This window comes from Streptopelia decaocto, assembly GCF_964273445.1.
Source record: "Streptopelia decaocto genome assembly, chromosome: Z".
NCBI classification, from domain to species: domain Eukaryota; kingdom Metazoa; phylum Chordata; class Aves; order Columbiformes; family Columbidae; genus Streptopelia; species Streptopelia decaocto.
This window is the reverse complement of record NC_138657.1, coordinates 34,389,181-34,414,437: the sequence shown is the minus strand read 5'-3', so window position 1 is coordinate 34,414,437 and position 25,257 is coordinate 34,389,181.

Genomic DNA, 25,257 nt, shown 5'->3' with positions numbered 1-25,257 from the left:
ATTTTTAGTTTGCTCTTATTTCTTCCAATCAGCAACCCAGTTTTGGAGTAGAACAACACTTCTCTGAACTCAACTGAGCATTTTAAACCAGGACTGTGAGTCTTTCAGAAGACATCAACAGAGACTGCAAGATGACATCTGAGTGGAGTTGTGCCTGTGCCAGAGCAGGAGGCAGCGTTCCACCTGCCCACCCTTCAGCCGTGTTTCACCAGCCGCCACACAAGCTCACCTTAGGGTGGGCAATCTTGTTTCCCAAAGCAGGCGGAGATCACCCCTCCCACCCCCAGAAAACACCAGCACAGGCAAGGGGTCTGCTGGAAAGGGAGCCCAGACCCTGAAGTCTTGACTATTGGACCAGGAATGGCTTTGGGAAAGGAGTGCTGGAAGTGCTGTAACACCAGCTATGGAGAGCTATACCTATATTTAAACAACTGACACACACTCATTGACCACGAAACCCTTCTGAGAGCACGAATATGTCTTGACTGTGTAGCAGACCTTCATTTTATGTGAAGTGATGGCACACCACTGATTTGAGAATTGGTTCACCAGTTATGCAAGGTGAAGGTCTGGCCATATACATCTGCAAGAGCAGGCAGTTTTTTGTTTGGTTTGGGTTTTTGTTTCTGTTGTTGTTGTTTTCCCTGATGACAGTGACAATAGGAGCTTTTATATGTGGTGGACGCACAGGAAGTTGAAATTGAAAACAAGAAGCATGTGTTCCTCTGGAGAAAAGGTTCCATGGTTCTAGTTTTATGATCAATTTCACCAGTCTCTCTACACTGTTTTTCATAAAAGGTATTTACTGATTTTCCACACATTTCTAAGTTGGTAACCCTAACCATTACCCATATGCCTAGAATCAGACTCAGGCAGCTGCTTGGAAAACAGTTTAATCTCTTTCAGACAGCTTAAAATCCACAGCTTATAATTGTATAAAGGTACAGCCACGCAAGATGTCATCAAAATGTTAACTTCAAGGCAAATGGGATGTCAGATGCCATCAAGAACTCCTCAGGTTTCCAGGACACACTCCAAGGAAATCCCTTGTTTGTTTGATGTCATTCCATGCCAGAGCATATTGGCACCGGGACACCTCACGTGAAACGTGAGCCCCCTCCAGAGTGCCTCCTGGAAAATGTTTGCTTCTTCTCAAGCTGATGTGAATATTGTACAGCATATGTGGTGATTAATGGATTGATCACGAAAAGCTGATGCAGTCAAGCAGCAAACAGCTAGAGACCACCCAGAGGCAGAAGGAGGGAGGACTGCTGCTGCTGCAGTTGGCCCAGACCGAAGGGCTGAATTACCACCGTAACACTTGTTCTTCATGCTGCTAAAGTAATTACTCCATTTCAAAGGCAGTGTCCAGGGTGGGAGTGGCTTTAGTTTATTTGCTTTCTCTATCCTTTATAAGCAACATTTCTCCTGCTAGAGAAGAAGAGTCTGTTCCAGCTTTTCCTTTTGATGGCAGCTATTAGCAAGAGCTTCAGAAAGATGTCAAAAAATTCCTACAGCCTGTAGTCTCATAGGAACTTCCTCATAGGAAAATTTATTATTCAGTATCAAGCACCTAGAATGTGGTTTATTACAGGACCTGTTTTTTGATGACCCCAAAAAACCTCAGCTAAAAACCCCATTGTTGTCCATCTTATCTATGACAAGTCCCCCCAAGTTTGTAGTCTTTACACTCAAACTTTCTCTCCAGTCCATCTAAAACTAAACTGATAAAACATTTTTCTTTTTCATCTTTGAACCTCCAGATTGTCCCTTTCCCTACAGGGAATCTAAAATGTTGCATTGTGTAACTAATTCTCCTGTTCCCTCATACAGAATTTCATGCCCTATAGGCTACTAAAGTCACGAACAACTGAATTTTCCAGTAGCACCACTGCATGCCAATAGCACTAAGATTTTGAAACCTCAGCAAATGCTCTGGGCAGGAGCAGAAGCAGAATTTAAAATCTTGAAAAGCTCATGAACTGATAGTGCGTAAAATACACCGAACCAGAGTAATTAAAAATTATCTGATTTTTTTAAATTCATAAAACATGTTTTATTTTGAAGGTTCTAATTTTCACTTATATCTTTAAAAAGTCTTTCAAAATATGTCATTCATAAAGTGTAAAATTCATATGCTTTAAAAGGTGCTCAACTTTAAATAAATAAACATTTTAAACACACAGATCATCAGAATAAGTCTGTCCTTGAAACATATATCATTTTCCTAAAACAGCCTTCTCTAGTGAAAAAAGTCAGCATTTCTCTTTTTCAAGTTTAGCAGGCTTGGCTCTCCCTCCTCCAGCTTGGCAAGATATGAATGGTTTCAAAAACAGAATCACAGAATCTTAGAATCATTTGGGTTGGAAAAGACCTTTAAGATCATCGAGTCCAATCACTAACCTAGCACTGTAAAGTCCACCTCTAAACCATGTTTCTAGGGACCTCATCTATGCATCTTTTAAACCCCTCCAGGGATGGTGACTCCACCACATCCCTGGGCAGTCTGTTCCAGTGCCTGGCAACCGTTTCCATTAAGAGGTTTTTCCTAATATCCAATCTAAACCTCCCCTGGCACAACTTGAGTATTTTCCTCTTTACAAATCTTATCTATCATTTATCTATCATTGTAGGTCTTCCCAAGCCATTATGCCTTAATTTTTCCCAGGTGAGCTATATCTATGAATATACTACTGAAACTTGCACCCTTCATCCCTGCATTATGATTTATCTCCATTTGCTACAGCTGAAATTTAAGTTGGAACCTCTTTGTAGGGAGACTGAGCCTTCATGTCCAGCGTTGACCCAGCTGCAGTGAGGGAGCTGCACAAACTGACCATGGCCACCACCTCCTTGTTAACCTGCCAGTGTGGGACAGGGCCTGCTCCTTCAGCAGCCTCAGTGAACATGGACCTGATGTTGTGTGTGTAGTGTCAATGTTTCCTCTCAGAGCTATAAAATATCAAAGTATTTTTCTTAGCGTTCTTCTAGTTCAAGAATAGTTAAATACAGTCAAAAATAATATACTTCAAATGACTCTTAGAACTTTAGTGATAAATTCATTAGATAACTTCCAAAGCAATTGTGGAATTGTGACCTTCTTTCTGTTTGAAGATTTCACACTTCCCTTTTTCCCCTTTAAAAAATCTCTTTCAGGGCACATGTTTACTGCATCAAGGTTATTCCTCCCACAGCCTGAAGTCCTTCAGGTTCTCAGTTCTCTCCCTGGACTTCCCCAAAGCCCCAGAAGAACTATGATGTAAACGAACATTAAAAGGAAAACAGGTTAACCACCACAGCAGCCTGGAATCCCCACTATGCCATCTGTTCTTTCAGAGTCACTCAGCTTCCAGGGGCAGGGAATTAACTTTTGAATGGATTGAGCGCCGATGATTCATGAGATGCTTCAGGTTTCCCAGCCCTGACAGCCCAGCTGCTGGGAAGGGTATGTGTGAATTTGGTGATGTTTGGGTAGGATGACTCAGAGCTGCAGGAGGACCAGACCTGGGGCTGATGCTCAGCCCTGCCATCCTCATGCAGAAGATATTGCACAGCATGACTCAGCCCAGAGCCTCTTCAGTGTGTGCCACTGTTACATCTTCAGGCTCATGTGATCCTGATGCAATTCCAATTACATCATCCCACATCATGTAACAGCTCAGGAAAATGACCCAAGATAACAGTAAATAGAGTTAAAGCAAAAAAAAAAAAAAAAAAAAAAAAAAAAAAGGCTTCCATGGCTTCCATTTTCAGTCACCCATAAGGAATTTTTGAGGTTAATTTAAAATTTACCAGGACAACTCTCTTGAGCAAGCCAGGCTATGCGATTGCTTTATGGTAGTAAGCATACACAACTGTTAGCCTCCACTCCTACTTATGTATTCTTTGCTTTTTTATTCTTTGTTTTTCAGTTTAAACTTATCTGAGGGGAGGCTGAGGAGATAAGACTGGTTTAGGATTAACCCCACTGCTGCAGCAGGACTGACTCCCTCCACGGTCTGTTCCGAACTGCACTAAAATGACCTGAAATGGGAAGCAGATCAGCTTAGGGCTCTTCCCAAGATCATGAAAGCAAACTACTTAATGAAAAGTCCCTGCAGTATAGATTAATTCTCTTTAAGAATGTGCCTATTCTTGTCTGCATACCCTTCTTTTAGTTTTTGGTTGTAAGCCACAAGCCAATACTTGATAACAAGTTAAATTCAGGAAGGTTAAACTTGCTGCATGTTTTAAATTCACCTCAAAAACACAAGTTCTAGGTGTCCTAGACCAAATATTACTCAGCTTACTCATAACCAAGGCCACAAATTTCAAAGCAATCAGTCACACCAATAAAATTCACAAACAGAGAGGTTGTTCAATGAATGACAACTTAGATTAAACTCTCCCTCAGTTTCCTGCATCTCATGTTGCAATTGCACCTAAGATAAATTATCTTGCTTAGCTAATATGCATCTCATTACTATGCCTGAGAAAAAAACATAAACTTTACACAGGCACTAGGCCACACCTACCCCAAGCATCCACGTGACTGCATGGTATGCAATGGCTTGTAAATAAAACTATAGCCATCTTCAAGGCATTAAACATGTTTATTGAGTAGACAGGAAATGCATCTTTAGAACATCTTTACTTGACGGTAGTCTTCATGGGGCTAATTAGCTATTCTTTCCACTAGAAGGAACAATTCCCTTGCAAATTTTGTAATTAAATCTGCAGCTGCTTGGAAGAATATTAGCACAGCAAAGATTGCCTCTAAGCAAGCCTACTGGGAGCTTGCCAGTGACCTTACCCTACTTGTTGGCTGAACTGAGGACTATGTCAACCATTATGCAATCACCCTCGTGGCTGCTCACAAGGAAGCACAAGCCCTGATGAGAGTAGAAGTCAGGGAGAAAAATGCTGCAGTTCCTTACTGGCTCATAGACCCCTTTCTATCATTTGCCTAAGCAAAGAGTGAGATACTAGAAAAACGTCAGACTTGGAGCAGAAAGGAACTTGTTTTTACACACAGCAGATACGTGAGATTTAAATTTAGCATAAATAAAGGTGACCCTGCTCATTCTGATCTCGTGGGAGCCATTGCAGTTGTAGCACATCTTGGAAAACATGCTGAGATAGTCTCAATCTTATGTCCACCACCAATAAAGAAAAAAAATAAATGCATCCAGCTGTCTCAGCCTAGTGCAAGTCTTCATGAGTAATTCAGTCAAAACTGTACAAATCTGATAGGATAAGCAACCATTCTGTTAGTAGTTTCAGAAGTTATGCTCGGGTAGGTTATGAAAGACAGACCCCTGCTTTTATCTAGGGCTTCTAATCACTAGACCTGCAAACCCCACAATGCTTTGATGACTTGAGGGAAAAACACACCAACTTTTCAGGTGTTAGCTCAAATTTGGCACCTTTTCTATGTGGGCTTTTTGCTAAACTTGGGGATAATGTTGGAAGGTAAATATCAACAGCTGTATCTAGAGGTATAGTGAAATTTCTGGTTCATGACATTAACTGAAAACATAGCAATAAGGAAATTTACTATTCACATCTCTGACCACACTTTAAGGTACACATATTATCTTATCTGTGGCTTTCTATAGGTATACTTAAAGCACTAGATTCTGTTGTACTGTACTCTGCAGTCAGCAGGGAAACTCAAGCAAACCACTGAGTGAGATTGCAGAGTGGAAATTCTCATATTTGCATGACATCCATAGAGTTCTCAAACACGAAAGAAGGACCATTATATAGCTAAATGAAAGACCTTGGAACAGGCCTCTATCTGCTTTATCTTTCTTAGGAGCCATAGGGTAGAAAAATTCTTAGCATAGGAAAAAGGACTGCAAGGGATGTCAAAAAAAGGTGCCACTGAGAATGGCTACCAATAATGCAGAAAGTGTGTCTGTTGATCTGTAAATCCATAGCTGAAATCCCCAGCACACAATTTTGTTTCATTTCAAAGATATTAATTCTATGCCAGACTATCCTGCAGACCATGTCCTCTCTTATTCCAGGGTTAAAGATACTTGTAATATTCTTAAATACCCTGAGAGATGCCTCAGACCGCCAGAATGTTAGTACACTCAGCTAATTGTCTCATCCTGCTAGTAAGACTTTCCTAGTAGTAAGACTTCCCTAGTACTTGCTGCTTTCAAGTACCTACTGAAATTTTAGCTTATTTTCTAGCAAAAGGAGAACCGAAGCACAGACTAATCCCTTCTTTTCTGAAGCTACCTTCTTTGAGCTTGAGGATTGTTATCAGGTCTTCTTTCAGTCTTTCCTTATTAACTAAACCATTCCATTTCTTTAAATTTGTCCTCACAGGTGATATTTTCTAGATCTTTGATCCTTCTCATTGCTTTACTTTGGATTTTCTATAGATAGTTACCTATTTCTGGAAGTCCAGTGTCCAAATCAGGACACAGCACCCCAGAGGCAGGTTGAACACAGCTGTTGTGCATCTTGCAGATGACAGAACTAGTCAGATATCCCTGTGTGATGTTTACTTTCACACAACAGATATTGCTGACTCCTCTTCAGTGTGTGATCTACTATAAGTGCTAGGACCTTTCCCGCAAAATTGTTTTCAACTTTGGTTTTGCTCATCCTGGATTTATTCCACATGACTATTCCCACATCCTCACTGACTACAGTGCCTTTACTGAATTGCATCTTATTTTTCAAACCTCTATCCAGTTTTCCATGATTTTGTCAAGCACTAGTCCTGTCCTTTGGTGCAACTCTGGCTCTTCTCAGTGGAGTGCCAGGTAAATGTATTCAACATATTCTCTACTCCATTTTACGAGTAATTTACAGAAATATTGAATAGAGCACAAAGCAGAGAGGGCTGTGGTAAAATCACACCATTCTGGCAGATAAACAGCACACTTTGAGCCTTGTTTCCCATCAGATGAGCACTCACTTTGGAGCAGTTTTGCCATATTCTGTCCCCTCAGCCTGTCTATCAGGATGTCACCTGGAGTCAGGCAGTCCTACTAAGATCAAGAAAGCAAACTGATGCACACAAGGCCTGTCATGCTGTCAGGGCAGGAAATTAGACAGATTTGGAATAATTCATGCTGAGGAAATTAATTTTGGCTGTTACTCATGCCCACATTTATTTTATTTGTATTTTCAAACAGTTCAAGTCTATGTTCCACTACCTTTCTGTGAACTTAAATTATAGTCAGAGCCGACAATGACAGCCTCTTCCTCCTCCTCTTCTTTAAAGCTGTGCGCTGTTGTTACCTGTTACAGTCCCGTCTTTCCAGGGTGAGAACAGACGTTCCAGCTCTGTATTGGCCTCAGCCAGTCCTCCAGGTTCAGGTCAGGTCCAGACAAACTGGAAATCTCTGCCTTAGCTAAATATTCTCTAGTTTAGCCTGTCCTCGACTCTTAATTCTCTATTGCTGAGTCAGCTGGCCTTTCTGGTAAAGAGTGAACCATAACAAGTATCAAGAATTTTAGCTTTCTCAGCACTGTCTAGCTTTTCCTTCCCACCCACTGATGGATTACAGCTTCTCTCATTCAGCTTCTTAATCACACTGTCCTTACAGAAGGCTGCTTAGTACTCTCCTGTCTCAGTCCGTGGCTTGACCATCTTTAATCCCTACCTCTTCACACTTTTCCCTCACACCCAGTCTTAAGAGACTGAACAAGTTTGCACCTCTTATATCTCCCCTTTTATAGTAAAAATTTTAGATAATCTACTTGCTACACTTTCCAACCTCCCCCACTGACACAGGTTAAATCTGCACTTGCAACATATTTCCCTTACAGGACTATCAGCCCTCCTGAATATATCTTTTTTCCTATTTAAACACATTTCCTATGGGATCTTTATATATTCCAAGCTCACTATCATCTGGCTTTCTAAAAGTCTGTTAGTTTTGCCTTCTTGTTCTGCCTCTCCCTGAAGTCAGTTTTTGGCTGACCATCCTCACCCACAATGCTGGCATGTTCCTGTTCTCCTGTAGTTCTTTCTATTCCATTGCAATGACATCTAAAAGAGCCATCCCTTTGGATGCTTTTTGTATTTTTCACATCAAGGAGTACTCAGATATAGAATTTAGTTAATGATAGCATAACCTATACCACACTGTACTTCAGTGAGGTGGTTCTTATCTCTCTTACGTCAGCCCTCGCTTAACCTGCAACCCACACTGTACAAAAGGTATTTCATCTTCTCACCATGCAAAAATCTCTCCATTAACTTCAGGATAGTTCCAAAAACACATCAGTCCAAGATAGCCAAATTAGGCTTACAAAGTTTTTGTTCATTATACATACCTACTGACCCAAATTTGGCTATTTTTCACACTAACACTGAGACAAATACCTTTGTCTTCAAAGGCATTGAGCTATGGGTGTCAACAACACCAGCAGAAATTGAAGAGATATTTGGTACACCCTTAGCATGGCCATGGCTCTCTTGGTTACTAAAAGCTGCAAAATTAAGGTGTCTATGAGACTGCAGTTCTCAAAGTTACTTTTTCCGCATACTTGAGGGACACACTAGTGAACCAGAGTGTAAAATTGAAGTTAACTGACAATATCACAAGTCTGTGTATCTCACAAAAGTGCTAGAGCCTTTGTCCATGTATTTCCTCTCCTTCTGATGTGGTCACAGGCTTTAAAGCTGCGTCTTCTGACTAACTGTGTCTTTAAAGCATTAGTCAATTGGAAACAGGCCTGATGCTGCAAAGTGAGTTCTCATTTGCAAACCTCAGTCCAACTGAAGTGGATTGTGCTTTCTTAGGAGAGCGATAGATAAACAGACATCAAACACAGCCTGAGAACAGCTCTGGTGTGCTTTTGAAAAGAAGCAAATTGAGATCTCCTACCTCCCCACAAATGGGGAAATAAAAGATGAAGGAAGAAGAATTGCAAACTCATATGCCGTGGTAAGACTTCAAGGAATATACTCACATGGTCATTTTCATACAGCATAAAAAGTGGTGTGGGTTTGGCTAACAACGAGAAAACATCAAATTATTCCATTTTGTGTATTTCTATTAAAAAAAAAGAAAAAAAGCCTGCCATTTATTAGTCCTGGTCTGCATGTGTACTAAAATTTACCATCTAGCTCAAACATCACAGTGTAACTCATGAGAAAAATCAGTTCAGTCATGCAGAGACGGTGAGCTTTGTGAGATTATTCTAAACTTGACAAGAAGCGAACTGATTTTTTGTCACCTTGCTCAGATTTACTCAAGGACCTATTTATAGTGGCTCACTTATGCACCAAAAATTGGGTTTTATTAAATAATTATTTTAATATCCTTGTGTTAGTTACATTTAGTTCTCATGCATCCATTTCCTGAATAACTTAAAGGCCACTGGGTTTGTAGCTGTTTTTCTTTGGACTATAGAAAAATCAACAGGCTGAGAAATGTATGCCCTGCAATATGTCAGTTTGTCTAAATAACTGCCCAGTTTCTCTGAATACAGAAGCCATGGTTTGCCCATTTCCCCTCAGAAGGGTAGCAAATTGCATCTCTAAAAGTGGCAGGTAATGTAGCCAGCCATTCCTGGGAGATGGGTGGTCCAGCGTCCTTGGAAAATGAATGAAAACTGCATGTCCACACCTCAGAAACTCCAGTGGTGAATCAAAGCATTGAACAGTTTTGACAGGCACCTCAGAAATGGAGCAAAGGGGCAGCTTCTCTCTGGAGGGCACTGGCCAGGCCAGTTGTGGTGTGCAGGTAACATGTGGCAGGCTTGTTCTCAGAGCTACCATCTGACATTCCAGAGCAGCAGAGGCATTAAGACAAATAGTGAATGAAAACGTCCTTTAATGGTTCCTGTAGTGCTTTTAATTCTGCAATCAAAGTTAGTTTATTAACTCCAGCAACCTGGCCAAATGCCAGTTTGGAAAGTACATTGTTGTCCTACTGGTATTGTCCCTGCATGGTCAAAGCACATGCAGAAAACTTCATTTCATGCTCTAGGCCCTGACTCTTCAAAGATTTCTGCCTATGCAGATGGTGACATTGCACTGAGAAGCAGTGAGGTAAAGAGAGTATGGCACAGCTGCAAGGACACACAAGGGCTGGGTTTCTTTCCAAGGTAGGGTATGTGGCTGCTGCATGACATACCTGTGCCATGTTTCTTTTGGTAGTCATGGTGGTCACCTTTTGTCCTCAAAAGTACTGCACTTTGTTGCTGAATAAGTTGATTCCTTTGCAAAAACTCTGAAAAATGTCCCTTCGAATCAGGGCAATGGCAGTACTAAACACACTCTGCTGTATTTACACTGACGACACCTTCTTCAAGACAGAAGACTTTACGTGCAAAAATTAATGCATTATGTTTTGTTACAACAGCAACTGTAATTCCTCCACATCAGGATTCATGGCAGTTCAGAGAGCTGTTACTTTTTGACAGTGTCAATTTAATTGTACACTTGGAGCTTGTTGGCACTTCCATCATTTTGCTATTCCTTCATTACCTGGCTTCAGAGACTGCATTCAACAAAACCTGTCTATGTTTTTACTGACTGCACAGAGCAGCAAGACAATACATTTTGTCTGCCTTTCAAGTGCAAACACTCCAAACTGTCTAGAACTAGACATAATAGCTTGCAGTATAGATGCATGCCATCTTGCTTTCTGAGGACGAAGTTTGCACTCAAAATTCACAAGTACCAATCAAAACAACAACATGGTACTGTGAAAATAGCTTTCCTTTAGGAGTGGAGCTATCAAAATTTATCTGGACATGGTACCTTAGTAATGAAACCCCAGCACTGTACTTGAGAAGCTGCTCCACCACTCACCCACCCTCTCCACAGCCCTTGGCCATGGGGAGTGCTTTGCCGCTCAGGTAAAATACACACATAGAGAAGGAAACCTTACTGCAGGTTGAAGAAACAAGTAAAAGCCAATTTGGATTTGAGATTGTTTATTCTCTAAAACCTGCTGCTCCTGCAAGTGAACTCTGGGAATGGTACAGGGAGTGCTGTTCCAGCTGGCCTGGACAATCTGCCAGCGTGCTCCCCTCTGAAGGGCATGCTGTCACCCTGTCCTGCTGTCACCCTGTTCCTTCACGCCTCCTACTCACAGAGTACCAGCAACACATATGGAGCAGTGAGAAATGTCACTTAAACACCAGCTGAAATCACCAAGCTCCTCCAAGCATTCAAATATAAGAAATAAAGCTATTTGGCTGCAGATTACAGTGATTAGTGAGTAAAAAAACCTTTTGTACAAACATAATCTGATCACAAAGTGAAGTGAGTGTTCCATAAATTAGGCTTTATGATCCAGAGGGATCCTATGCCTGTAAATAGCATATTTGTATTTTTAGTGCTTAAAACTGTATGCTTACTTGACAAAAATTAGTATTCCACATCAAAGGAAAACAAATACTATAATTCTTTAGTCATCTGTCTCACTGCGGAGGGGAATATTTACTTTTACAAAGCAACAGCATATGGCATAGTCCCAGTTCCAAAAAGCGTTCAGCAGCAGTCAGTGCAGTTTACTACATGGAGCTGCAGTTCATCACATGCCTGTGACCATCACGTGCAGGGAGTGCACGAACTTGTGTATGCAGAGATACAGGATTACGTTACCACACGAAAAAGCAACTGGGCACTCCAGGAGCAATGTTGTGAACTCAGTGCCCTCCCCATCTCACTGTAGGTCCAGGTCCTGGGCACCCGCAGGGACCGGGACAGTCATTCCCAAGCTTGAGGTATAACAAGCCAGGAGCATATACTGAGATTGTTGGATTAGAGGCACATACCAAAAATGTCCCTGTGGGTCTCTGTGACCACTGACCAACAGAGCAAGGGAACCACCAGTGAAATCAATATCACAGAACATGGGTGTCTTGCAGGCAAAACTATTGTTCTTTTTCCCAAGCTGGGACTCCATAAGAAAGAAAGATTTTGACAGCTGCAGATTTCACACATGTCAAAGGCACAAATCCAGCTTTTACAGATGGATTGCACAGAAATACGCCCATTGTTAAAAGACAGAAAATTAAAGGAGTGTTTAATCATGCAAAAACTCTGACAGACTGCTCAACCAGGGGTTGATACCTTGAGTGCATGTCCTGTAATAATTCCTAGACTCATATACTGGCTTACAGCAGGTGATAGCAGAGATCTCAGGCAGAGGAAAGGCATTACCATAGCGGGGCCAACTAATTATAAGAAACAGGTTCATATTCTTCCTTGCCATAGAAGGCTTACAGTAACAATGCAAACACTCATAACTACTTTCAATTAATGCATAAATAATCTCTGAAACTGTATTTTGAACATTTTCATTTTAAGCACTAAACCATCAGTTATTTTTTATCTTTACAAAATAAATCACCTCTAGAAATCTTTTTAGGAAGAACATTTATTGACAGCAACTTCCAGCTACAAAGATCAGTCACGTAGAGATGATCAAAGAATTTTGCATCATTTAGTATAATTATGTAAAAGCTGTCCTTCCTAAATTGGTATTAGATGTTTGAACACTTTTTAAAATGTCTGACTTTAGACAGCATGAGCAGGAGTAGATATATCTTTGTCTCCTCCTTGCAAATTTGCACCTTACAACTCTGAAGATTAGCTTTAATTCTCAGAGGCTGTTTTGGAAATTTAGTACATAATTGCAAGAACAAGGAAATCCCCATTCAAAAGAAAAGAAGAAAGAAGGAAGAAACTGGAAAGAAACCTCCTGCATGCGTTAGGCAAGTACTCATGAACACAAAAAATAGCAAAAAGGAACTAATTAGACCTCACTTGTTTTTACCTAAAAACCAAAAATATCACTGGTTCCATTTGCAAAGAGTTATTAAGAAATATTTGTGTGACCCTAAATTATCTGCAGTTACTAATGTAAAATGAGCAGCCACATATACCACATTGTATAATCTCCTGCAAGTGCCTGTTTCTTCTTACATATGTAGAAAAATGACTGCACACCTGCAGAATCAGAGCCTTCAAGTGTGGTTTGTACTCCTCTGCACAGCACATCAGTGGTACTTTAGGCATAACATTAGGAAAAGAAACCCTACACCCTAAATTTCATGACCTACAGCCAAATTAATCACAAGTGTGTGGGCTTCGAGCTGCCAAAGTTTTGATTTCAAATCAGTGCATGCACACACTTCGAATGCGACCCTTGTGTTTACTGTAGCAGATGTCAGCTAGTAGCTGTGTTGCATTTACGTTTCAGAGGCGACTTTTCTACCAGCTGTTTGGCAGAAGTCCCTGCAGATATCAGAGTGACAGGTTGGTCTACTGTTTTGCCTTCCCTAAATGCACATGCAGCCAGAGACAGTGTTCCTCAGGTCAGAGATTTCCCCCAACAGCCTTTTCTTTCCTTCAGGCCTACCTAGATTTTTTGCAGCACCCCCTGGTGCTTTGTATTAGAAAAAAAACCCTCAGGGATTCACCCCACAAGCCATAAATTCCTGACCAGCCCTTTATGGGGAGGCTTCGGTGGCAACCTCTGCCAAGCTGTGGAGCCATGAAGGAGCTCAGCAGGCAGCTGCTGTCCCTGTACCTGCAGATCTGCAGGCGCCAGGTTGCAGACCCTGCCAGTCACATCACGTTTTTCCTCACTTTCTGCCACTTCAAATGGGGCCATTGAGTGTTTGACAAGCAACATCAAACGTGGCAGGTGAGTTTGCCCAAGCCACTCCCTTTGATAACCTCCTCAGAATACTTTCAGGCTCTACATCCCCAATGAACACTAGCATGCAAAAACAATTTTGCCTTCACCTTTCGAGTAAGTATTCCTGCTACCTTTTTTCTTTTCTTTTTTTTTTTAAGGCTCAAAGGGTCAAGGCCGAAATTAAGGTAACAGTAGCAATTGTTTCCTGGTGTTTCTCAGGGGCTGAGATCTAAGCATCTGAGTGGTCCTACGGAAATCAGTGCAAGCACTAGGACTGGGAACTTCAGTGGGACCACCTCCAGGCTCATTGCTAATAGGCTGGTCTGTAACTACTTGCTTTCCTCACTTCATGTCACTGACTACTAGAGAAAAGAGTTGTGCATAAAGAGACTGGAGGAAGATGACAAGTGATTTCAAAGCAATTACAGCAGCATGTGTGCTTAATTCAGGTGCTTTCCTGGAGTTACAGGAGCACTTGCAGCAATCTGACCCTCTGTGTCCTGCAAGAAGCCAGAAATCTTTGCTCAGGAGGCCAAACAGGAATGGCAATGTGCCCAGACGGCTGTGTTTATAGAAGCCCTGGAGAGCTGTTGACCTAGTGCACATGATTCCAAAAGCTGCCCTGCTGATCATCATGCTTTCCTCATGGAGGGAACAGCGTGCACGGAACAGGCTCATAAAAACAGGGACAGTGCCTGTGCCCCACGCGCAGAACACAACTGTACAAACGATATTTCCCATGCCTATCTTGTCATTTGCTCAGGGACCCACGCAGATAACAAGGCAAGATGACAGTCTTTGTTCAGGGCCAGAAGCAGAATGCTACAACCCCACCAGGTTTGTATGCCCTGTGACTTGGCACAACTAAGGTGGACAAGTGCCATCATCACTGTAAAAGAATTTTTGAAGTTATTCCTCACCCCACAGCCAGGCTACTGACAAAAATACAGTCTCACAAAGTGACAGCCACCAAGCAATTGCTACTCCACCATGCCATGAGCAGAGAAGCAGCCAGCAGCGCCTGAGCTGGTGCAACAGAGCACAGCACTCACTGCTGTCCTCATCCCAGCTTGGCAAAGCTCCATATCTGCCTCACCCATATCCACATTTCTGGCTGACGTGAACTGCTCCCTTCTTGCCAGAATAAATGGTCTGAGATGAGGTATCACTCGTCATGCAGGTGATACCCAGCTGAAATCCTTTCAGAAATACCTGCTGTCACTTTGACTCCAGAATCCAGGCAGAGCAGAAGGAAAAAATGCATTTCCATCTTCATCAAAATTATTAAACTCAGGTTCTCATGTACGTAACTGCATAGACAAGCAGAATCTTGGCCTGATAGTTCATTGCAGATAAATCTTAGGATCAGCAAAGATCCCTTAAAATAAAATGGGGGCAAGGGCTGCAAGCAGCAGGTTGTTTCCGTGTGACCCCCCAGGAAGCTGTTATTTTTAGCTTTCCTATGCTTCTTCAAAACCCTCAGGAGTCTGGGGCTTATACTATATTTCAGTGAAAATACTGCATATGTGCAGCTCATTTTATACAGAGAAAAGGCTCTAAAGAAGCATGAAATGGCAGATAAAACATATCTAACTCATTTAAACAAAGGTATTTAATTATCTAATGTAACAGGTATCTTAATGAGAAATCTGTGTGTTTTGAAACATCTCCCTGTTTAATATCATAAAATCAAATATTTCACAAATGCCAAGGGCAAAAATGCACTGTGACTTGCTTTATTTTGCTAATGAAAGGCAGTGGCATAGTTCCTAAATCAAACACGAGCATGAACCAACCATGAGTTCTTCACAAGGCAGTGAGTCCACACAGAATCCAGCAGTGGGGCTAATTTAAGCACAGCAGCACTAGAAGAGACGGTCATGTCCCCTCAGGCCCATCACAAGAAGCCCTGGGGCCCCAACACACCTTGCAAATCCCCAGGTCAGAGGTGAGGACCCTGGTGCGGTGGCTCCTGGGCAGTTCCTGGGCTTTGCCATGGGGACGTGTGCTGGCCACAGCAGACAGAGTTCCCCTTCTGCCGCAGATTCTGTCCTGGCTGGCGGCTGCACAGCACCAAGGCTGAGGGAGCAAAATTCCCTCTTGCTCATGCCGACAGCAGTGCCCTGGCATGCCGGATTCAGTGGAAACACTTTGGATCGTGGCAGACAAGGAGAACTGCTTCTCTTGGCTGAAATCAAATCAAGGTAACTGTAGTGGGCAGGGCAACCATCTGGAGACATCTCCCTGCCACCTGTTTCTCTGTGAGTCCCAAATTTGGGAGGCAGTGTAAATGATAAAAAACCCGCTTGCTACTTTTAAAGCATGTATTCTACTTTACAATTTCAAAGCAAAACGCAAATGTTTAGAAGAATCACAAGTCAGTGAAATTTAAAATGCATGCATGTTACATGTTGCCTCCAGTCTCTCTACACTTGTTCCACCTCTAATGGCAATATACCTTTCATATTCACAGCATCTCAAAAACTCACCTGGGACTCCCATAGCACCTGGCCTCCCACATCCTCTTGTATTTCCCAAACCACCACGCACCAAAAATACCAGTATCTTTCTTTTACCCCAACCACTTAAAGAGGACTCATGACCTGAATTTTTAATTGCTTGTGAAGAAAAAAATTACATATATAAAATCTATCTTTTCTACATGCAACAGAGAACCAACAATATCTACTTGTCCACTGCTTTACCGTGAGAGAGAAAAATAATTATTCCTTCAACATTTAATTTAAGGACTAAAAATTCCTTGAGCATTATAGAACCACGGAGCCAAGTGTGCTTCCAGTGCCACAGCACCAGGTCAGGCCCCACCAATGGAAATGCATGTGATAAGTCAGGCTTAGATACCGTGGCAGTGAAGCCTGGGCTACTAGTCTTCTTACCTTTTGCCCTTCCTCAGCGTGAATTTCTTATTTTCTCATGTGGCAATCTTTATAGAGCATCGTGTAAATGGCTGAGTGGTTCTTATCGTTCCCCTGGCACAGGGAAGGTGTAGTCACCCCTCTTGTTTGGCAAAACTGGGATGCCCCTGACAGCATGGAGATTTCTTCCTGGGACCAGAAGAGCTGGTAATTCTTTCAAAACCTTCTTTAGTTTGGTATCCACGCATATCTTAAAAAAAAAAAAAATTCCTTAACCTGTAATTTTCACATCAATAAAGTGTAACATTACCCCGAGTTAAAAATCCATGGTGACTAGTTAGCCACCTGCTTTTGTCTGACTGTCATATTTTCACGTGTTTTAAAAACAAATATGAAATCCTTGGTTATAACACCAAGGTAGTTGTGAAAAGAAGAAAACCATTATTAAAATGTCAATTTTGGATGTATGCTAAGGAAATAATTTCCTACTTGTGTCTCTGCAACACTACTCAGTGTTTATTTGCACAGTAGCTGATAAAGCAGAAATGCATCCCTTTTGGAACAATGTGTCCCATTGACAGCGCTTGCACCAAAGGAACATGCCATGTATATTCCTGGCTTATCTAACAGGTGGCTAAGAAGCAATGCTGTTAGTATTACTGAATATTAGCAGCATTTGGAACTGGAACAAATGGCTTGACTAGCAAACGGTAGTCACTTCAGACTTCTTTGTGTTCTTCACTGAAATTTGAGATTTTGATCCCTTGGAAAGCCATGCATACTGCTGGAAATTAAATGGTCATTATAATTCTATATCCAAGCCTTGACCAGAGGCTGACTCACTCTTGTTGTCAGCACATATTGTTTTGCCAAAAGATAAGAGGAAGCAGGTATATTTGAGGATGGGTCATGGACTGCAGACCTTCTTCCCCAAAGCTTGTGCCCCTGCCTTCTTGTAAACTTGAAATTAGAAGTTCAGCACATTAAATCAGCTCAACCAATCCACTTATCCAGCTATAAGGGTGGTGAAATACTACATGCACTATTTGTATATGAAGGCATGACAGATGACATTGGCTAACTCTAGTAAATTCTGTCATTCAGTGCAACTAACGGAGAAAAGTATCAATTTTTTACCTGTTATACTGACAGTGTACTGCTTGTCTCCTTCTTCAAAAGTGTAATGAATCCCCACTTCGCAGTGCTGATCACCCTTCCTTTTAGAAACCAATGTACTTTTGTACCAAATCATTTTCATAGTCCTAATCAGGACCAAGTTGTATAGGGTAGGATGGCCATTTTCTTCTAGAGTTTCTTCGTTCTAAATTGGTCTCAACAATCCCATTTATAGCCCGTAGAAGACAAAAATAAACTAAAGTGGGACTCATTTTCCGCTCTTTCCATTTGTATACTCCCTTGGGAACGAAGGGAATGGAGATTTGCATGTGACAGAGTGACAGAAAAGACTGGAGGAAGGTAAAGTTTGCCATTAACATGCACACTGAATGCAACAAAACATGCTGCAGCAGCACTTTGGGTAGGACATGTTATTACAGTGTTATCTACAGCATTCACTAAGGAACACAGGACCTTTGAGGTGTAGCAGCGAGGCTTATTTTTATTGAAATTACCCTGCTAATGTACACGTAACTGTTACCAATCAGAAACCTCACGCACTGGGAGGAATATCGCACTGTATTTTTGAAGTTCTCATTCTGTCAGCTTTCCTTTTGTCATAATTAAAAGGTAAGAAGAGGAGTTTTGGTGAGGAGTGATGCAGATGGTCAAAGAGAAACCCACGTAAGTCTTCACAGTGAAAGTTTTTCAGCTCTACTTCAAAAGAAACCATTCATTTGACATTTATTGGTCATGCACAGTACCTGGGTAGTGATTGATCACTGGGCAAGGTACCTTGCAGATTTTTAAACTATAATCCATTTTAAGTTAATAATGCTTCACCTCTCCTCATGGAGTTTCCCAGGATTTTGCGTATCTGTTAAATTACAGCTGAAAACACTGCTGCCAGCAGTTTTCTCCTTCTGAAAATGACTGTGTTGGATTTGATGTAACTGGCCTGAGGAGAACAAAAGTGATTTTAGAGGTAACTATGTGTCCTAAAGACTTCTACAACTCCATTCCTACCACCAGGATAGGGTGATTCTGCAGAGAAGGGTCCTCATTCGTTCAGCCTCAAAAAAGATACATCATTTTTTCTACTTCTAAGAAACACACATTGCAAATTTGCATTATCATAGAAGAAAAAAAAAAAAAGAAAAAAAAACAGCTAGATTTTGAAGGTCAACACTTTCTCAACTTTGGAGGTAAAGCAGTGCTTTCATTTGTATTGGAAAGTATTTTATTAGTTATGAATTACTTTATTATAAGTGTTTTAATGAAAGTGCTTTCTTGGTTTTAAAAGTCTTTTGTTGTTGCAAACAATTTTTCAGTGTCAAAATTAACTTCACCTGGGGCAAGTCCATATGTACTTGCCTTAACAGGGCCTGTGAGCATGTGCATGTGCAGCAAGTTTGCATTTGTGCCTAAGAAAATACAGTACAGACATTAAGTTCAAGCACATATACAGTAAATCATTTATTTCTCATGGCTCTGTGTACACAAAGACGTGAACTCACTTTCAAACTCCGGAAAGCACCTTCCACACTCTGGGAAAGATACAGTTGCAGAAACATAGTCACCTAATTTTTTTTAGATTTTGGGGGGTATCTGAGACATCTGAATAGAGCCGACAGATGGTGCAAGATCTCTGTGACATTCTGAAGAATCAAATGGGGGGCTCCCAGGCGAGACTCATTATCATCTCAGATAGCACAAGATGCCTGCATTGAGGGAATGAAACCCCAGCTCACATGTCCACCCATCAAAATCCAGCTCACTTGCAACTGGGCTTCTCCGCTTTGACCTCTGATGCTCTGGGAGAATTAAGCATTGAGCCAGAGCTGAAGGACAGAGTACTGGCACTCCACATTCTGGCTCTTGGGCTTGGAAAGTAGCCATTCCTGAGATGAAGAGCTTCCTGATCATACTATATTTACACTATGTTCACAGGGAAGTTAGTCCTGGAATCCTAAATTATGTAAACAAACTCTTCTAATGAACCCTCTCTCTCTTCCACAGCAAAACCTCTAGACAATCCCATAACTTTAATTTTGCCTGTTTCACAGCTCAGAGTAAAACCTGAATCTGTTAAATTTGGTCAGTTATGAACATGTCCTATTAAAGTCTGAAGATGAACAGTTTTAAACCCCTGAGAAAGACTAAAGACTCAGGGAACCTGCTCCATGCAAAGCCTTCGGACTGACTGATCCCTCCTCTCTTTATAGTAACAGGCCAGCCAAGATTGTAAGATGTCATTTATTGCATGCAGGTATCAAGGAATAGAAAGAAATAGGACCCTTTACGTAAGCATAGCAAAGCCCCAAGGCATAATTTCTTGAATTGGTTAGGAAAGTTGACAGTGTTTAAAAGCCACCTTTTTTTCTTATCAAAGTTTGCCTGTACGGTATGGCATGGAAGCATATTTAACACTCTTAAAAACAAAAACAGTCTGTGAACCATATGTCATGTTGTAGAGATGGCTGAATGCCTTCCACTGAAAATTTCAACTGCCAACACAGAGGGTTTCCAGAGAAACCCTGTTACTACTGTGATTATGTTAGCATTAGAACTGTATTCCCTAGATTGGGACCAGAATACTGCTGTGCTACAGACACAAAAATAGAACTCAGTTCATTAAGTCATGGAACACAATAAACATGCGCACTCAGACCCAGCCTGTTGAGGAGCAGACATATGCATGAGCAAAGCCATGGTCCTGTGTGATGCACCCTGAATTCTCAACAGCCTTTAACAGAGGATACAAAGCAAGCGACAGTAGGCACTGAGGTCCTCATTTCATTGTTGCAGGCAGCTAGCCTGCTATGATTCCCATAAACACCTTCGTAGGGATGAACCTTGCCACAGTAAGTATATAGTAATACCATGTACAGTAGGGTTAATGAAACAACCTCTGGCCCAGAGGGCCTACATACTGAGTTATAAGACCACTCTGCTTGCAGAATGTGTTACATTCAGCTTTAGGGAGAGTTTGAGTAGGCAATTCAAGTTTGCAGACCTTATCGCAAAATGAAAATGGCTCAGTGCTGAAGTCGTATCTGCTATGATACCGTTTTCTGACTTTCTCGTCAGTGGGGGTTTTGATGAAATTAGGATGGTGATGGCATGTAATACCCAGAGCAGATGCAGTAGACACCTTGAAGGACCAAACAAAACATACGTTCTGGATTCAGCCCCATCATGCAACATCAAATGTGTTCCATGTTGCAAGAAAATGACCCTCAACCATTGCTGCTGCTTAGACCACTCTGCCTCCAAGAAGAGTTACCTTTGTTTTGCCATTAGGAGTCTAAACAGGCATTTCTAGCTTTGCCCAGGCTGGGCACACTGAATTCCTTAGAGCATAAATGAGCCAGGTACACATTAGTCATGTCACACATTAGTTGACAGGGCTGGAAAGGCTTTCAGTGAGTCTGTAAGGTAACAGGCCAGGAGGGTGGTGTTCAGCACAGCATGGCACACTAGTCTACAAACTGCAAAACACATTTTATCTTACTGTCACATGTCTTGTGTGCGTGCATGTGCAGGAGGGCGCAGAAGAAAGAAAAGCAGATAGCCATTAGGTAGGTTTACAATAACAAAATAAACCCATCCTCTTACTCCCTTTCTTAGATTTTTAGCTATCAAATTTCCTACCATCAGGTTCTGACTGCCGTGCCAATTGCAATTTCATGCAAATCTTGCATCAGTCTTTGGCAGGGTATTATGTTTTGGTTTACTCTGCTGTGGTTAATCACTGCATCTCAAATTCTGCTCTTCCTCTTCTGCCTCCTGCAGGGAGGTGTTACAGAAAGCCATCTTTTATGCACACAGCTAACATTAGAAATCTGATGAAACACCAGCAGAGAAAATGTTGCTCTCTTATTGAGTCATTTGCATTGGATGTAATAGTTATTTATTCACACGTTTTATTAAAACAAATAAGTCATGAAATCAATGACAATGTTATAGGAGCTGAAAAAAAGATGACTAACGTCACTGTTTAGAATCAGAATCTCTGTGTGTGAGGTCACAATGTATTCAACTGTGCTAAATTATAAAGAGTTGGCAAAGACACCTGAAAATTTCAATTTCCTGCACTTCCTGGACCTCAATACTTATTTGATGAGGAGCTCACCCAGAGAGCAGGCAAACAGTATTTGCAGTGCCACCTTCACTCAAATTCACACACTGAGGGATTTTAACGGGTCATATCCAGCTGAGATACATACCTGACCACATCTGCTCTGGAACTACACTGTCTTTCTAGTGCAAATGAGAGAGCAGCAACACTGCTTAAGTGTAACCCTGCCTATAGCTGAAACCACAGCCTGGGGCTCTCTGCCAACAAATAGGATCTATTATCCTTTCCTGGGAGCATTTTTTAGGAAGAATGATAGAACCCAGACTATCTTTTCCTATGCATCAATCACATTTGATCAGGAACGCACCCCTAAGAATCAAGTATCTTTTTAATAGTACTTGTTTCACCAAAAAATTTGCTCAGAAACAGAAAACAGGCACAGCTTAGCTAGCTGTTTTGAAAGCACTTTAATGTCATCACAAAGGAGCCACATGCAGTGACCTGGCAAAAGCACACCTCTCCAGACTGTTGTTTTCCTAAGCCTCAAAGATCTTTTTAATCATATGAAGGTTCCCAATTAATGAAAATGAAATGCAAAAGAATACATAGAGGACATATTATCATAAAATATTGTTTTTTTCTCCAACACGATTTTAATCTCTCTCATGGTGATGCTGCATGTACACTATCTAGCTTCTGTGGTACATTTTAGAGGCAGAAGCCATATAGCACAGCAGGACACTAACTGGCCAGTGAGATGTTTCTTGTTAGAATTTTCTGAACGCTGATCTCACATGTGCCAAAGCACAGCAGCTCAGTAAAACAGCAGACACACTAGCATGAGTAATGCCTCCCACAGTCAGTGTGACAAGTAAAAGATGCCTTCCCTGACCTCCCTATCCCACAGAAGCTGTTTTAAATTTTTCGTTGTGTCAGCACATAAACAGATACAGTGGCTCAGTCTCTCCCTGGTCTCATGCCATCTACCTGAAGTCCTTAGTCTCCAGGCAGGGAGAGCAGCAGCATCCCAAGCCACAGCACAAGCCCAGGGATGCGCCTGGCAAACCGAGCAGCGCTCCTGGGGAGGCGCTGTCCCAGGGGCCACCGCAGCTGCTTTCAGGCTGCTGGGCTGGCCACAAACAGCAGCACCCATACACAGGCTGGGCTCTCCTGCCAGCTGCATCACCTGGAGACAGTTTTGTTGCAGGTGCATCAGTGTTAATAGAGAACCATTCTACCAAATGCTGCATATTTAGTGTCATTCACCCTACTTCATTTTTTACGTTAATATTACACAAGGGGATGGTAGGCTTGGCAGTAGGAGGCAGTTGTGCTAAATCATTTTCTGCACCTAACTGCACTGACATATTACACCAGGGCAAGGTGGTTTTGCTACTATTCCCATAGGCAGGGTAGAAAATATGGGATATTCATGCGTATTTTAGCCGGTCCAGTTTGCAGCACAGCATGTTTGTATAAGCTGTTGACCTTGGGAGGTTGTGCAGCTACATTACCCTTGAAGCTTGAAACAGGCAGTCACCCCACCTGACAGCACTACAGAGGAGGTGCTGAATGCAACTGGAAGGATTTGGTGAACAGTTATGGGCAGTGATGTTTAAAGCAAGGGTGTCCAACTCATTTTCACCGAGGGCCACATCAGGCTCACGGTTGCCTTCAAAGGGTTGAATGCAATTTTAGGACCGTATAAATTTAACTACTGCTACATTTATACAGTCCTAAAATGACATTCACCCTTTGAAGACAACCATCAGCTGATGTGGCCTCCAGTGAAAAGGAGTTTGACACCCCTGCTTTAAATGATCATAGCTATACCTATACAGGCTTCTCTGCCTTAGAGACTGCAGGGACACCTGAAAACTACTGCATTTAATCACCTAATTTGAGGCCATCTAGTTTGATAACTTGCACCTAAAATAAAAAAAATAATTTAAGTAAGTTTGATTAATTTAACAGTCACAGAACCACACAGAAGGAAATATGTTTGTAAATATTTATTCATAACTGTGAAGCTACAGCCAGAGACAGGCAAGATCAATTTGTGATGTAAATAGATTAAATATCCTATGATCTCATTAGTGAAAGTCAAGAAATATATGGCATGAAACACACTGCATAACATTTTCCCAGTTAAGCAGCTGAGGTCTTTATCAGGATGTCAGTTAAGGTGATCTTTCCATCTTCTCCATACATGTGCTCATATATATGTCTAACTCCACACTAGAAACTACATTTGAAATCCCAGATGAAATAAATAGATAAGTCATATTGGAAGGCTGAAAGTAAAGTCCAGCGATACCATAAACTTTGAGTAATTTGGTGAAAATTGTTTTAGAGGGCTGATGATTTTTCACATTTCTTTTCATAGCTTTTTGACATCCTCCTTTCTTCAGGTTTGCACCTTTTGCCCTGGCACAAACAACTCTCTCAGCCAAGCAATTCCCATAATTATGTTGCTACTAAATCATTCTGCCACATGTACTCCTGGGGCTGCTGTTCAGTGACTCACTATAGTATCATGCCTTGAAGTACTTTAACTTCCTCCTATCAAACCTGCTAAGAATGTTTGGAAAGGTGAGTCAGAAGATGTCCTCTTCATTAATTAAGCTTCACAATATTTATTTCCTTCATAGGAAGAATTCTATTGTAATTCTAATGGATAAAATCAATGTAAAGTCAGTATCAAAGATCAGCTTCAGTCATTTGTACAGCAGCAAGTACCAATCACTGAAATAGAATCCAAAAACCTACTTCTTGACTGTTTGTTGTCATTATTTTTAAATACCTATGCAACAATCTCCCGTGCCACTGAAGAGCAGTCTTTGCAGTGCTGTGTGACACAAAGGCTCTTCAGTGGCTACATCCTCACGAGTATCAGACACCCAACTTTCCATTATTTCAGTGTAAGCTTCAAGCTTCCAGAGGACATAGGCTTCTGAAAGACTTTAAAGATCTGAGCCTCCTGAACTACGTAAGAGACAGACAGAGAGATCAGGAGTGGAGGAAAGTAAATATTGCAATCATTTTTCCAAATGAAGAGGTCATGCACAGACACTAAAGACGAGATGTTCAAAAGTGCTTGGCCCTGATTTAAACATTCAACAAAGTGATGTCAGAAGTACCATTCTCTTTCAACAGCCTTCAAATTAGATTAGCATGGGGGATTTTTTAAAATAGAGTTACATTCTTATGAAATAATCTGTGAAAGAAATGTGAACTGAACCTAGAGCTCAGAGGAGTGGAAAGATCAGTAGACTGGTACAAACCTTTTACAAAGGCTCATCATGGGTTTTTTTGAGTTTTGTTTTGGTGTTTGTTTTTTTTTTTCTTGTTTTCAATCTATCCCTAACTTTCTGCATTTTCATTTCTCAATTTGAAGTGTACTAACTTTAGCAGTGAAAGGAAAATATATCATTAAATGGTTTATGCGATAATTACAAGGTTGCTTGGCACCCTCAGGTCTTCCTGGAACTGCTGAAAGTTTGCAAACAGATTTTGTTTTGTTTTGCTTTTTCAATCAATATATTCCTCTTTCATTTACTGTAAAACA